The sequence below is a fragment of the Ursus americanus genome, chromosome 5 (genome assembly GCF_024610735.1).
Source record: "Ursus americanus isolate L20-20 chromosome 5, mUrsAme1.1.p, whole genome shotgun sequence".
In the NCBI taxonomy this organism is placed as follows: domain Eukaryota; kingdom Metazoa; phylum Chordata; class Mammalia; order Carnivora; family Ursidae; genus Ursus; species Ursus americanus.
This window is the reverse complement of record NC_142131.1, coordinates 17832224-17848038: the sequence shown is the minus strand read 5'-3', so window position 1 is coordinate 17848038 and position 15815 is coordinate 17832224. Positions and strand designations below refer to the sequence as shown.

The following is a 15815-nucleotide window of genomic DNA, read 5'->3' as shown; positions in this document are numbered from 1 at the left end:
AATGATAGCAATTCAAGAACAGAAGTATGCCATACTAAAATATTTTACCAATATATAATGTATTCCGATAAAATATGCATGCATTCATATGTGAATGTATGTGTGTGCACATATCTTTATTACTATAAATATGAGGGACATACAGAAAAACTAAAATGCTTATGACATAAGCTAGGCAAAAAATAGTATAACATATTTTACATTAATATTGTAAATCTATGAACATATGTGCCATACATCATTAATAGTGGATAGTAATAGGTTAATCACATAAACTAACCAACATTAACTCATTGGCTTGCTAATTTGTTAAGGTAACAAGCTAATAAAATTCCTTGACTCTTAGACTTCTTTGCCTTTCCGTTTAACCATGTCCTAGGTAAATAGCTATCATTTTATGTTCTGACTTATGTACAAAAGTAATGTACTGACCAAAATAATGAATAGATTTTGAAAAAAAATAATTATGTAGAAAACCGTAATAACCATTCTGGACACCACAGTAGGTATCACATATATTTTATTCTGGTGGGCTTTTCTCTACACTCACATGTGATTGCTGAATGCCAATGCATTCAGTCCAGCTACAGTGCCAGTTCTCATTAAGATGATAGGGAATTTAAAGTAGGTGGAAACATGATTTGCTAACTGACGAATATTTCCACCAATTTATTTATTTATCCATTCTTACTACAAGTATTTAAGTCACTAATATGTGCTTGTGTGCTTCAGTCCTTAAGGCTCAAACTGCCTCTGTCATTAGTGAACTTACACTTTTAGAGAAGGAAGGCAATTTCCACAGACTCATTGGTGCCCTGCCTAGATCTCCTGGGAACCGTTGATTCATTTGGTGTGCCTTCCTTCCAACTGCCATGGTAGAATTTTGCTATAATGTTTCCTATCTGTTTTATTGAGTTCATAATAGAAAGGGTACTGGAGCCATCTTGCTTGTAGAAGCCTGGGATTTAAGCCTCCGCCTCTCGACTGCCTTTAGGCAACCTGTAGGCAATGACTAACTGATACTGTGTCTAGAAGTATAATAACCTTTCTTTAAGGCTGGATATATTCTATGGGACAATTTATGTTCCAAAGCTCCCCCCCCGCCCCCCGTGGAATTAGACTGAAGCTAAACTTCAAGCCCCAACCACATCTTTGCTTAACTACCTCCTCTTCCTTGTCTTGCTCCCCCATGCCCATGCATGTTTCTTCTGAGAGCACACTCTAAATAAGTTATTTGTCTCCTGTATCCCATCTCAGACTGCTTATTGAGAATCCAATCTAAGTTAATGATTAAACAAGTAATTGCAATCATGTGGTATGCATGCTATGAAAGGTGAAGAATAACATATATTTTTTTTAATTTTTATTTTGTTATATTAGTCACCATACAGTATGTCCCCAGTTTTTGATGCAGTGTTCCATGATTCATTATTTGCATATAACACCCAGTGCACCATGCAATGTGTGCCCTCCTTAATACCCATCACTGGCCTATCCCAATCCCCCACCCCCCTCTCCTCTGAAGCCCTCAGTTTGTTTCCCAGAGTCCACAGTCTCTCATGGTTCATTCCTCCTTCTGTTTACCCCCCTTCATTCTTCCCTTCCTTCTCCTACCGATCTTCCTATTTCTTATATTCCATAAATGAGTGAAACCATATGATAATTGTCTTTCTCTGCTTGACTTTTTTCACTTAGCATAATCTCCTCCAGTCCTGTCCATGTTGCTGCAAATGTTGGGTAATCGTTCTTTCTGATGGCTGAGTAATATTCCATCATATATATGGACTACATCTTCTCAATCCAGTCATCTGTTGAAGGGCATCTCGGCTCCTTCCACAATTTAACTATTGTGGACAATGCTGCTATGAACATTGGGGTGCATATGACCCCTCTTTTCACTACGTCTCTATCTTTGGGGTAAATACCCAGTAGTGCAATGGCTGGATCATAGGGTAGCTCAATTTTTAACTTTTTAAGGGACCTCCACACTGTTTTCCAAAGTGGCTGTACCAACTTGCATTCCCACCAACAGTGTAAGAGGGATCCCCTTTCTCCACATCCTCTCCAACATTTGTTGTTTCCTGCCTTGTCCATTTTTGCCATTCTAACTGGTGTAAGGTGGTATCTCAGGGTGGTTTTGATTTGAATTTCCATGATGGTTAATGATTTTGAACATTTTTTCATGTGTCTGTTAGCCATTTGTATGTCTTCATTGTAAAGTGTCTGTTCATATCTTCTGCCCATTTTTTGATTTGATTATTTGTTTCAGGTGTATTGAGTTTGAGAAGTTCTTTGTAGATCTTGGGTACTAGTCTTTTATCTGTAGTGTCATTTGCAAATATCTTCTCCCATTCCGTGGGCTGCCTCTTAGTTTTTTTGACTGTTTCCTTGGCTGTGCAGAAGCTTTTGATCTTGATGAAGTCCCACAGGTTCATTTTTTCTTTTGTTTCTCTTGCCTTTGGAGATGTGTCATGAAAAAATTTGCTGTGGCCAATGTCAAAGGGGTTGCAGCCTATTTTCTCCTCTATAGTTTTGATGGATTCCTGTCTCACATTGAGGTCTTTCAACCATTTGGAGTTTATCTTTGTGTATGGTGTGAGAGAGTGGTCAAGTTTCATTCTTTTTCATATAGTACAGCATAGACATCTTATCCTAGGGTGGAGAGTAGGAGGTATTTTCTTTGAGGTGAGAACATTTAAATTGAGACCCTGTGTCATTTATCTATTTTGTTTTAAAATAGTATGGAAGGAAGGAAGGAAAAAGAAAGAAGGAAGGGGAAGGAAGGAAGAAAAGAAGAATCCCTTATCTCTTTTCTTGTGAAGAAACAGTTACTCAATTTACCAGAGTTAATTTAAAAAAAAAGGCATTATGTTTCTTTTGTTTTCTCATGTGGCTGGATTACAACAAGTACACATATGTGTGCACACACACCCTAAAACCTTTACCTCTAGTATATTTTTCTTCATTCCTACAGTCTATCCTTCCTTCCTTCCTTCCTTCCTTCCTTCCTTCCTTCCTTCCTTCCTTCCTTCTCAGCTAAAAGCTCTGTTATACCTCAGCAAATTGTAAAACTGAAGGGCTCTTGGGTCCACAGCTCTTTGAAGGGAGTAGACTAACCTGATACAGTACTTCGCCCCACAGTAAATTAATTACTTAGGGCTTCTGTGGTTTTGTACAGGACACCATCATTCTGGATATGGGAGTTGTTTATATGAAAAGGTATGTTAAAGTCAGAATCTAGGCAATAAAGTAGTGAGTAATATGCAAAACAGAAATGCTAAGCACAGTTAATTAACAACTTAAAAATTTTGGAATGTAAAGTTGGGTTAAATGCTGTAGAGATTTAGCTGAGACAACTGTATCCTTAATATTATTACGTATCACCATCTGACAAATAACTTGAATGATACTTACTCATTGAGGACCTTCCTGCCCCAAAGTCTTAATAATTGAACATGTTAATATAGAGTAAAGCAGGCTGATACTCTAGTTAAGGAAATGGGACATGATAAAATTAATGAATACAGTGTTAAAATATGTGTGTAATATTGTTACAGACTATAATGTACTTAGTTTATAGCATGGGTAGTTAGAGAATGAGACACTCTAGGTTAAATTTTCATATATGGTATGTAATATTCTCCAAATAGCATACCTAAAACATATACCTGTGTACCCACCACCAGCTTAAGAAATAAAATAGTACCTGTACCTTTGAAGCTTGGTGTGTTCTCCACCCTGATCACCTATCCCTTCCCTGTTGAGATCACTGCTAACTTAAAACTTGTGCTTATTAATAGTCTTTTTTCTCTTCGGAGTTTATAATAAACAGCACCTCTTAAATTAGACATTGTTATTATATATACCATCAACATTACTGTAGATTTATCCATATATTCAATATTTTTTCTAGGTTGATTTTCTTTCTTTCTAAAGTCTAATTTTAATATTTCCTTTAATGACAGTTTGGTTTTAGTAAACTCCCTCAATTTTGTTTATTTAAAAATTCTCTTCTTTGTACTTATTACTGGAAGATAATTTCTCAGAACATATAATTCTCTTCTCATTTATCTTGTTTTATCACTTAAATATAATGTTCCACTGACAATGACTTGCAGCATTGCTGTTAGTCAGATTTCAGTTTACCTCTGATGGGAATTCTTTTTTTTTTTTTTTTGCTAGCTTTTAAAGTAGTATCTTTCTGTTTTGCATTATGCATTTGACTGTGGTGAGTCTAGGTATTGGCTTATTTTTATTTATGCTCCTTGAGGATTATTGTCCTTCATGTATCTGGAGTTTATGTCTTTCTGCAAAATTCTTACTGCCTATCCAACATTCTATATATATTCTTTTTTAGAATTCCTCTCTTCCTAGACTTCTTTGATGAATTTTGAGCCCTCTCTTTCTTTTTTCCCATGTCCCATAAACTCTCTTTCTCTCAACTAAATTTTCTCCATGCTATGATCTCTGTAATTTCTTCAGATTTATCTTACAATTGACTAATTTCCCAGTGACCTGAATTTGATGGGCTTTAATATCTATCACCCAACTATCTATCAATCAATCAATCATCTACCTATCATCTCTCTCTCTCTCTAATGAGGCATTGCAAAGAAGGGATAAAAATGCAGCACATAGAGGGGAGTGGTCTGACTACTCAACTTCACTTGGGGCCAACAAAACTGAAGTTCTAATCCTAAGGTAACATAGTCATATATCTATCTATCCAGAGATGATTTTCTTTTCACCTGTTTTCGGCTAAAGCATTAGGTTTTAGTCTTTTTGTTTGACTATTCCTGTCCTGAATATTAGTTTTGTCACCCTTTTTATGCATTTTCTGAAAATAAAGATCATACTCCCAATAACCTTTTAAATAAACAAGAGAAAATTTATTCAAAGTACAAGTAATCCAGCTAAGGATACTATACAGGTTGGCCAAAGATAATGTTCCATCTGAGTTCCTTGCTAGTGCCGTTTTTAAACATTGTTCTGGTATAGCTGTCTTCAAGCAGGCTTCTAGATTCAAGAGAGCAGTCAAGGAAGGTAATTAGATACTAATGTTTACCTTTAGTCTGAGCCTGGGAACATCCCAAATACCTTTTTAGATCGTTTTCATCGTTTGCCAGTACTGAAACGCTCCCACTGAAGATGGTCTCCATATACTAATTCATCATTCGGCATAAGCAGGCGATTACTTATAATTATTTTAATATTTCTAATTATTAGTAAACAAAGAATATGTAGTGTAATTCAGGCAATAATGTATGTTTAAAGTTGATTGCTATCGTTCTTACAAACTTGCCTGACTGTCCACTGGGGAAGATGAGGGAACTATTCAGGAGTGGAGACAATAGATTCATGTAAATCAATGGAGAATTTTGGATAACAATACATTCATATTATTTTTGGCTGTAACATTTTACTATTTTTTTTGTTTGGAATGAGAAACAGGTTAGTCTTTTTTTTTTTTTTTAAAGATTTTATTTATTGATTTGACAGAGAGAGACAGCCAGCGAGAGAGGGAACACAAGCAGGGGGAGTGGGAGAGGAAGAAGCAGGCTCCCAGCAGAGAAGCCTGATGTGGGGCTCGATCCCAGAATGCTGGGATCACGCCCTGAGCCAAAGGCAGACGCCTAACGACTGTGCCACCCAGGCACCCCAACAGGTTAGTCTTCTTGGTTGTAAAGGCTTACTCTTTCCAAGGCTCTGCCAGCTGTGCTAGTCAAAATAACGAATGCCAGTATTTGTGTTGGGTAGGTATAGGCTTTGCAGATTACTGTGCAAAACAGGACCACCACACTGTAGAAATACCTCTTAATGAGAACAAGATCAACAAGAACAATGAAAACCTCAGACTTTTCCTGCCGCAATTTTCTGCCGTCTCAATTTTCCTGGCTGATCCTTTGTCCTTTCCCGTTTGTCTTCTACACTGCTAGTAGAGTTATTTCTCTAAAAGGGCCGTATGATCGACATCTCCCTCCTAATAGTCCAAAAGTCTTTAATGATTCCCTTATTATTGAGATTAAATTTAAACCTCTTTGCTTTAGATTTAAGCCTTGTCATGACAGGTTTCTTTCCAACCATATTTTGCCACTCCTGTACCCTCCCCTACAAGCAATTCTTCAAAGAGACAAAATTCCCTTATGCCTTAGACTTGTCACAAGGTTCTCACTGTGTAATGCTCCTCTTGTCCCCACCATTGGTCACCCTTCCCCTAGTCCCCACTATTTTTTTTCTCTATTTCTGTAACTTGTGGTTGTCCCATGGGATACAGTCTGAAAATCTTATTCTGGACTGGATAGTACTCTGAATTCTCTCAACACAGCATGCAGAGTATTTTATTATAATTATTCACTTATTTGACTGATTACTGTTCTCTGATTATTAGATTAGGAGCCTATTGAAAGCAGAGGCTGTGCCTTGGTCATCTCAGTTTCTCCAGTGCCCAGAATAGTGACAAACATAAAGTAAGTGAATAAAAAAAAAATTCTGGCTAAATTACTAGGCTTTAAATAAATGTCTTATTAAATTATGAAAATGATCCATGAATGCATCTGCTGTACAGCATCTACTGTCCACCTAAGAACAGCATTTCAGGACTTAGCTAAATAGGAAGAACAAAATCATTCACCAACCTGAGTGTCAACACAGGCACAGTCTTCTTAATTTGCCTTTTCAATTTATCTTCGGTTAGGGAAGCTTACAAAGATAGCTTGGTGACCTATGTCAAAACTTCATGGTAACAATGGTCGAATTAGAAATAATTTATACTCAGTATATATAAAATTTGTGGGCTTGGAAACATTAAGATTGGAGAATACGGAAGTTTATTATTTGCTCTGACTCCTCTATTAAAATCTTCATTCTGTTACTTCTTGGCCTAGAAAAGCGGATATAAAAAACCCGCAAAACCCAAAACCCTTGTTTAATTATATACAGTGTGTACGCTTTCACCTCTGGGTAACATATTTATGGACATATTTATATAATTTACATAAGTAGATGTTCATTGTCTGTCTTACAGATATTCAGTTATGTCTTAACTGGAAATTTATGGAGGGTAATTCTCATAAATTCTGTGTACACAGTGCCTGGCTCAGCCCCATAACAGATCTGTAATACATGTTTTTTTATAATGATGTTAAAATGTTCAGTTGCAAAGGTGGGCTGTGGTCACATAATCTTCCTATTCCCTGTTCAATGAATAATTCAAGTAGTAGCCTTCACAGTCCTCATAAGATCGAGAAGATATATCTATTCCCAAGTCTTGTTTTCTATTATTAGATGTAAGGAGCTACTGCAAATGCAAAGTCTCTGGGGCCTTGTTACAGGGGCCAGCTTCAAGTTTCCTTTGTGAACTCAAAGGGATATGCCAGGAGAAACTTCAGAATGGAATCACTGGGGAGAAAGCAGACGCAGTTTCAGGGGCAATGTCCATACTGCATGGAAAGCGTATGTGTATTTAGCAAAATAATGTATGTATGTGTGTGTAGGAGGCGTTTCTTCTCATATTTTGTGTTTTACGAACATAACCAAATATTGAAATCTCTCTATGGAGGTTATCTGAAAATATATAATCTTACACACAGAAATGTGGATGGCAGGTTTTAAAATTATGTGTTTTATGTATGATTATAATATGATGCTAAACATTAATTAGATACTTGTAATTAACATATTATGTGAGAACCACTAAAAAGCACCTGTGTGTTTGTGTGTAGGGAGACAAAGAAGGAAATGTCAACTGAATGCGAAGCTGTGTGATTATCCAGATGATCTCATAGCAGTCACCCAAGGGACAACAGCAAAAGCAAGCCTTTCATTAGGTTCTCTAACTATGACCGTTAAAACATGGTGTCTCTTACGTCAACAGAAAATTTGGGAAGTAGCTATATTTACATTTAATGGAAAGTGTTATACCTTGAATAAAAAAATCATATCTGCATGCTAGCTGAGCCTTTAAATTTCATTCCAAATATGTAAAAATACATGTAGCAAAATTATTTTTCTATGTTTCTAGAAGACACTGTTCCATGAGAGAAAAGAGCATTTTAATAACAAATTTCTCATAATCATGGACAAACAACTCATTGGGTTTTTTTCTCCTCCCCAGGTTCTGACTTAATGAACCTACCATTTTCTACCCTACTAACTTTCCTATTGCAAGTGTTGCCTGGAAAGAAAGTCTTAGGTGAGTATTCTCAAAAATACTGCTTCATTTACAATTTTGAAGAATACTTTCATGAGCAGTCTGATGACAAAGACAGCCCAAACAGGAAAAACAATAGAAAAGTTTATGACGTATAAAATGAATTCTTCAAAAGAATTTTGTTTCGAAATGCCAAGGGTTATAAGTCAAATATATGCAGCATAGATTACTATTCATTACCTTGCATTGGCTGAAATTCATCTCTTCTGACAACCCTGGGTAAATCATGTTACATATTGCATAAAATATGAGTGCTGGTCCTTTTCTGAAGATGCCACTTAGTGTGGGAACTCACTGCCATTGGCTGCATCCCAGTTGCTGTAAGCTCCCCTAAGACCACTACTTCTGCAGAGTCCTGTGGCAGTTGAATCAGAGAAGAAAAGGTATTTATAGAAAACATATGCAAAAGGTTGATAGCTCGTCCAGTTTTTAGTGCACAGACTGACAGCTAAATACAAATTGAGAAATGTAAGTTTCACTTCAAGCAAATTTACTGGGTGAAAACCTCATTTTTTCATTTTATTTGAATACGTTCACTGCTTCTCAGAATATGCAACTTTATAGTGAGCGTATTTTTTATTCTTGAAGGCTCATTATTTTACAGGGAGGTTACTGAACCTAGACCACATAGAGCAGATTACCCAGCATAATATTAATCAAAATATACATGGCAAATGGGATTCCAAACAGTGCCAAATAGGCATCTGCTTTTAACACAGAATAAAAAAGTACATTTAGTGCCTTTATTAAAAGGTATTATGGGCAATTTATTTTTAAGCCATCTCTCTAACACTATTAACTAGCATATAATTTAATGTACTCCCAAGCAACTTGACTTTTACTGTTTCCTTCAAAACATTAATTTGTAAAAGCAAGTTGATATAAAAGATGACTTTGACCCTAAGAAAAGATTCGAATCGTTAAGAATAAATTAAATGATCTTGTAGACACACATAATAGTTACTTTGGGGATTGGAAAATAACATATTTTCTGTTGCCATGTATGATATGGTGTTTCATAGGGAAAAATAAAGCCATTGCTGTTTCTAATGATATAATTTATACCCTCTGAGTAAACCATATCAGTTTTGTAAGTTTTGCTGAAATTTGAACAGAGTTGCCAAATGATTAAAAATTTCAGAATGAGGGGCGCCTGGGTGGCACAGCGGTTAAGCGTCTGTCTTCGGCTCAGGGCGTGATCCCGGCGTTATGGGATCGAGCCCCACGTCAGGCTCCTCCACTGTGAGCCTGCTTCTTCCTCTCCCACTCCCCCTGCTGTGTTCCCTCTCTCGCTGGCTGTCTCTCTCTGTCGAATAAATAAATAAAATCTTTAAAAAAAAAAAAAAATTTCAGAATGAACAAATGAAAGAAGATTCTCTAAGTCTTTATGGGAGAAATAAATTCTATTATGTCCGTGTAGAAAATTTTGGACAAGTTAGTGCATACTAGATTTTGTACTATCTTTATAGTATGTTCTTTACAGAGAAAAGGAAACCAGCTCACTTCTATTAAAATGTATCGACTATTTTGTACTAAGTAGGCAAGGGGGATAATGATAGAATTTTTTTTTAAAAACCTAGGCTAAGAATTATAAGTAAAACTAAAAGTTGTGACATGTTTAATTAGTTAAATTTTTGAATGGTAAGTGACAAAATTTAAATTATAAAAATAATACAAGAATGCATGTTCTTTTTAAAGAAATAAAATTATCCATGAATAATAGTATTAAGTGAAAAACAACAGCAGAAATAACAATAAAACCTTGACATCACCTGCCAGCCTCCTGCAGTAAAATTCCTCTATCCTCCTGTACGTAACTACTAGAAACAGTTTGGAGGGCATTCTTCCAGGTCTTTTCCTATATATTTATAAAAACATCTCTTTATCTATACTTATGTATTGATGTGTGTGTGTATGTGTATAAAAGAAGTATACATTACATGTATGTATATACATATATAGTCCATATAAAGTTAAAAAAAATTTTTCACTTAAAATGTACATCAGTACTTGGTATGTTTGTATTTTATTTTCCATAATTTTTCAAACTGTTTTTGAGTGTGGATGGGACTATGTATTTTAAACCATTTTCCTACTGATAGACATTTGGATGATCTTGATTTTTATTTGCAGTCTAAAGAAATATTTGTGTCTGTGAGATAGATTTTGAAGTCATTGATTGGCCTTCCTAGATGTTGCCAAATTATCTCTAAGAAGTTTGTATTAGTTTGTATCCCTCCCCCCAGCAGTTATAAGAGTACTACTTCCTTCACATCCTCATCAAAACTTTATAGTATTAACCTTTATTTTTTGTTAGTCTACCAGGAAAAGTTTGTATTATTTTAGCATGCATTTCTGTCATTACTCATGAGGTTGAATATTTTTAGATGTTTGTTGTATATACGCACGTGCACACAGAGTCGATTAGCAAATACTGAACAATTGCTCTTAGTGGAAACACACACGCACACACACATATACATATAATCTCATATAGATTATAATCTTAACCTTAAATTCAAAGAAGCAACTCATTTTGGTAGATTCTTTTTTTTTAAATTTTTACGCAAGAGAACTCGAGGTCCAAAAGTGAAAAGTGTCTTGCCTGAGGCTGCCCTGCTAACAGGTGCCAGACCTGGGATTCAAACCCTGGTCAACTGGCCCCAGAGCTAGAGCTTCTTGGATTCCACCTCACTGCCTGCTACTGTCTCCATCCTCTGGTCATTGCTGTTTGAGAGCGTCAGTAGGAAGGCAGAACATTGCCTTGTTTGACCTCAGGTGGGCACACGCATATAGGGAGACTCAAATTTTTCACAGCCTGTGTATGTCCACTAATGACTGTGAATGCCTACTTAGCTTTGATTTTGAGGTTCCAAATAAACTTCAGGAAGTAGGAGAATTCTCATATAGGGAATTTTGAATAACAAGGGTTGACTGCATACATAAATACACACCCAATCTACATGTAATGTACATACATACATATAAATATACACAGATGGTCTCTGAACTTAGGGTGCTTCAACTTATAATTTTTTGACTTTATGATGGTGCAAAAGCAATACACATTCACTTTACATTTTGAAATTTGATCTTTTCCCAGGCTAGTGATAGGCAGCGCAATGCTATGATACTTTCCCAGGATGCTGGGTGGTGGCAGCAAAGTGCAGCTCCCAGTCAACCACATGAGCAGGAAGATAAACAACCCATGCACTCACAACCACTCTGTACCCTTACAGCCATTCTGTTATTCACTTTCAGTATAGTAGTCAATAAATTACATGAGATACGTGACAATTATAAAATAGGCTTCATGTTAGGTGATTTTGCCCAACTGTAGGCTAATATGTGTTTTGAGCACATTTAAAGTATGTGAGGCTAAGCTATGATGTTAGGTAGAATAGGTGAATTAAATGCATTTTCAACTTAGGATATTTTCAATTTAGGGTGGGTTTGTCTCGAGGTAACCCCATTGTAAGTCAAGGGAGATCCGTATTTGAGTGGCTTTTTAAAATATTCTCTGGAGTTCTTTCTCTTATTCTTTCATGGAATATATTTTTAGTTTACATATATTACTCTTACTACGTATTTCCCAAACATTTTTCTCAGTTTGGCTCTCCTGTTTCAAGTTTGTTAATAGTATCTTTAATAACAAAGGAGGTTTAAATTTCTAGGCCATTAAATATGTCCATTTTTTTCCATTTTGTCTTAGCTTTTGTTCTTATTTAGAAAGAACTTCTTCACCAGCTAAAAAAATACATGGTTTTCTTTTTAAATCTTTTAGCACCTTAATCTACCTTGAGTTACTTTTTTGGTATATATAATGATGTTGGCTTTTTTAGTCTTTTTTTTTTTTTTTTTTTGGTCTAAGAGGAAACTCATTTGTCCTGCAGATATTGCTTGAATTAGCTATCATTTCTACTGATTTCAAATGCTTCCTTTATCCCCATACAGATAGCCTTTCTTTTTCAACTTTATTTTCATTCCATTCTTGTCTATTCTTAAATAGATATCCTGTTTTAATGGTTGTGCTTTTAGAGTACATGACAGGAAAAGAAATCTCTCCCCACTGCCCTTCTTATCAGTTATCATGACAATTCTTTAACATTTTCTAGAGGTAATGTAGTATTAGCTTTTAAAATTCCATCAGCAGTTTTGTTATATTTGTGTTGAAATCTGTGTTATCTATTGCCATATAACAAATTAACTTCAAAATTTAGCAGCTTAAAACAACTACACTACTAACTTTACTAAATTAAAAAGAATATTATCTCAGAGTTTCTGTGGGTCAGGAGTTCTGGCATGACTTTTCTGGATGTCTCTGCTTCAAGGTATTTTATAAACCTACCATCAAGGTGTTCGGGTGGCTGTAATCATCTCAAGGCTAGACTAGGGTCAGATCTGCTTCCAGGGTGGTGTCAGGATTCAGTTCCTCCTAGACTTTTGGACTGAGGACCTTATTTTCTCTTTGCTGTTGGTCAAAGGCTGCCCTCAGTTTCTTGCCACATGGGTTTCTCTGGAAGTCAGTTTATATACAATGTGTCTGCTGATTTCCCTCAGAACCAGCCATGTTGAGAGTGAGTGAGCAAAACAGAAACAACTTTTGTAATCTAATCTAAACGTGATAGGCCATCACGTTTGCCATATTCTGTTCATTAGAATGAATAATGAGGTCCAGTCAAATTTCCAATTGTGGTTGATACTGCTGTTACACAAAAGTCTGTGTGTGTGCATGTGTGTGTAAAACATTTATCTTATTAATTTTAATTTTTAACTTTACTTTTTGAACATTCTGTTAGCATGTTTTAAATAATGGTTTAAATTTATGCTTTTTAAATATTGACATGTCTAATTTTTTATTATTTTACTGCATTGACTGGAACAATGAGAACAATATTGTATAGTGGTAGTGGTAGCAAATATCCTGTGTTGTTTTGAATTTCATCACCTGTTTTGTATAATTATCAGATTATTATGTTTTTCTTTTTTTGATCTGATAATGTTGTATATTGTCCTCATGTTGAAACCATGTTTTCATTGCTAGGATAAACTACAAGTATGCTAATGCTTTATTTAGGAATTTTGTATCCGTATTCAGATGTAAGGTTGATTTTTGTCTTCCTTGGTTCTTCCTTCGTAAGGTTTTAAAATGGCTATGTACTCTGAGAGAATGCTTTAGGGGGCGTCTGTTTTTTTAAATTATCATATAGTTTATAGAGGAGAGAAATTATTGTAATGTCATATAGGGACTTACGTGCAGTGTCATGAAATTGACAAGTGGCATTAAAGTAAAATTCCAAGTATATAAAAATAAATATAACTCTGATTAAGGTCTTTACCATGCACTGCTCACATGTATGAGGCAGCAGTAGGAGTAAATTTAAAAGACTCATTTTTAATTGGAACTCTGAAGAACATTTTAGGAAGTACTTCTGTAAAATAGCATTTTCTTAGAGATTGGAAAATTGTCTATTGAGGGTACAAAAGTTTCATTTTCCTCCAGAAAAACTTGCCAGTGTTTGAAGGTGTCAACTATTTATTATTTCCTTGCTATAGATGTTTTGTTTTTGTAATAGGTATGTCAGAAATATCTATTAGTAAATTTAAAAATTAATAGACTATTTTTGAGCTGCTTTACGTTTACAGAAAAATTGAATGACAAGTATAGAGTTCCCACATACTCTTACACTATACACTCCTTGCTTAGTTTCCCCTTGCTTAGTTATTAACATCTTGCGCTAGTATGGTATATTTATATTAACTTATTTTCGTAACCTCAAACGTAATTATTAAATCAACTCCCCCCTTGCTTTGTTGCTATTTTTTTCTGGAAACTGTTTGTCATTTCATAGTGGATAATAAAATTTTGGGGGGGAAAAGGGTGTTTATATTTTAAAATAAAAATAGTTTAATGATCTGTTGATAAAATAGTAATATGATTAAAGAAGATAAACATTTTGTTTCTAGAAAATTTAATAACTATTCTTTAAACTTTTAAAAACTATCCTTTGTGAAAAATGAATGTGTAATATAAATCATTCTCTTGGTTTGTATTTAAATATTTCCAAAAAAAAGAAGAGGAATCCCTCAATGATGATAATATAAATAATTTAAATGAAAAAAGCAATGAAAGGCTGATGAGACAATCTGAGCTGTGTAGCTGACTGAATCCTTGAAGCCTCTGTATAAACTTTAAGAATCTGGCAGGCAAATGCAGAGCCCCACTCCACTTGCCACCACTCAGGATAAGCCTCACTGGTGTTGATCACAAGAACATTCTTTAATAAGCCTCCTGCTGGCTAATTTCTATCTCAGAGTCTCTTTCCTGGGGAGCCTATCATGAGCAAACAGGGAGGGCGTTCCAAGATGGCAGAGGATCAGGAGACCTAAAGTTCATCTGGTCCCAGGAATTCAGCTAGAGAGCTACCAAACCATTCTGAATACCTATGAATGCAACTGGAGAACAAAGAAAAGAGTAGCAGAAACCCTATGAACAGAAAAGTGACCACTTTCTGCAAGGAGCAGAAAAGATGGCGGAGGAGTAGGGGATCCCCTTTCTCAGCTGGTCCCCTGAGTCGAGCTGGATATGTACCAGACCATCCTGAACACCCACGAAATCAGCCTGAGATGCAGGAAGATACATCTGGATCTCTACAAATGAACATCTCCAGCGCTTAATATTGAGGTACGAAGTGGGGAGCCGTGAATCCGCGCAAAGATATCGAAAGATAAACGTAAGGGGGAGGGAGCCCACACGCTCAGGTGCTGGGAAGCAGTAGCCACCTGCACTGGGGAGCGGGCTGGACTCGCAGACTGGCACCCAAGAGAGAGCAGACTGAGACCGTGAGCCTGGGAACGCGTGCGACCAGACTGAAAACCTGAGCTCTGGAGCGCTCACTGGAACCGGACTAAAACTGGGAGCTGGGAGCGCATGTGCATCCAAACTGAAAACCAGAGCTCCTGAGCGCACTCTCAAACTAGACTGAAACCGAGAGCTCGGGAGTGCTCACTAGAACCAGACTGATACTGGGAGATCGGGAGTACGCGCAGGAACTGCGGGCGGCTGGCGGTGTTAGAAGCACAAAGGAGAGAAACGTGAGGGCCCTGGAAGGGAGGGCTGGGAGAGTGGCTATGGGATGCATTATCTGGGATGGTGCAGGGTTTTTAGCAGCACCAACAGAAACAGAGTTAAAGTGGTCAAGAGAGCTCAGTGGAGAGCAGACTGTGATCTCTCTGTTCTGAGACAGAGGCTAGGATATGGCGACTGCTGCTCCGACTCTCCGAAGAGGCACAGAAAACCGCCAGGGAAAGCCGCCAGAACAAAATCACAGAAATACTGGCTCACATTGTGCCCATTCCCATCCCCTCTTGCAGGGGAAGGGGCAACTCTACCCTAACAGGTAGCCTGAATATCAGCGCGACAGGCCCCTCCCCCAGAAGGCAGGCTGAAAAATCAAGAAGCCCACATCCCTAAGGTCCCTATAAAATAAGTGCACACTGCCTGGGTCCCAGTCAATAATTTGGGCTCTGTACATCCCCACAACCTCTCCTCATCAGAATGACGAGGAGGAGAAATCCCTCCCAGCAAAGAAAAGATAATGAGTCT

At 36.6% G+C, this 15815-nt stretch overlaps 1 long non-coding RNA gene across 1 annotated transcript in view; it reads left to right on the top strand.

Moving 5' to 3' along the window:
* The window catches only part of LOC123791476 (uncharacterized), a 507626-nt gene that overhangs the window by 340393 nt on the left and 151418 nt on the right, over window positions 1–15815 (top strand). Inside the window, exons 9-10 of the long non-coding RNA XR_006779388.2 lie at window positions 6389–6467; window positions 8114–8191. This is a non-coding gene — a long non-coding RNA (uncharacterized LOC123791476). The remainder of the gene's footprint in view (window positions 1–6388; window positions 6468–8113; window positions 8192–15815) is intronic.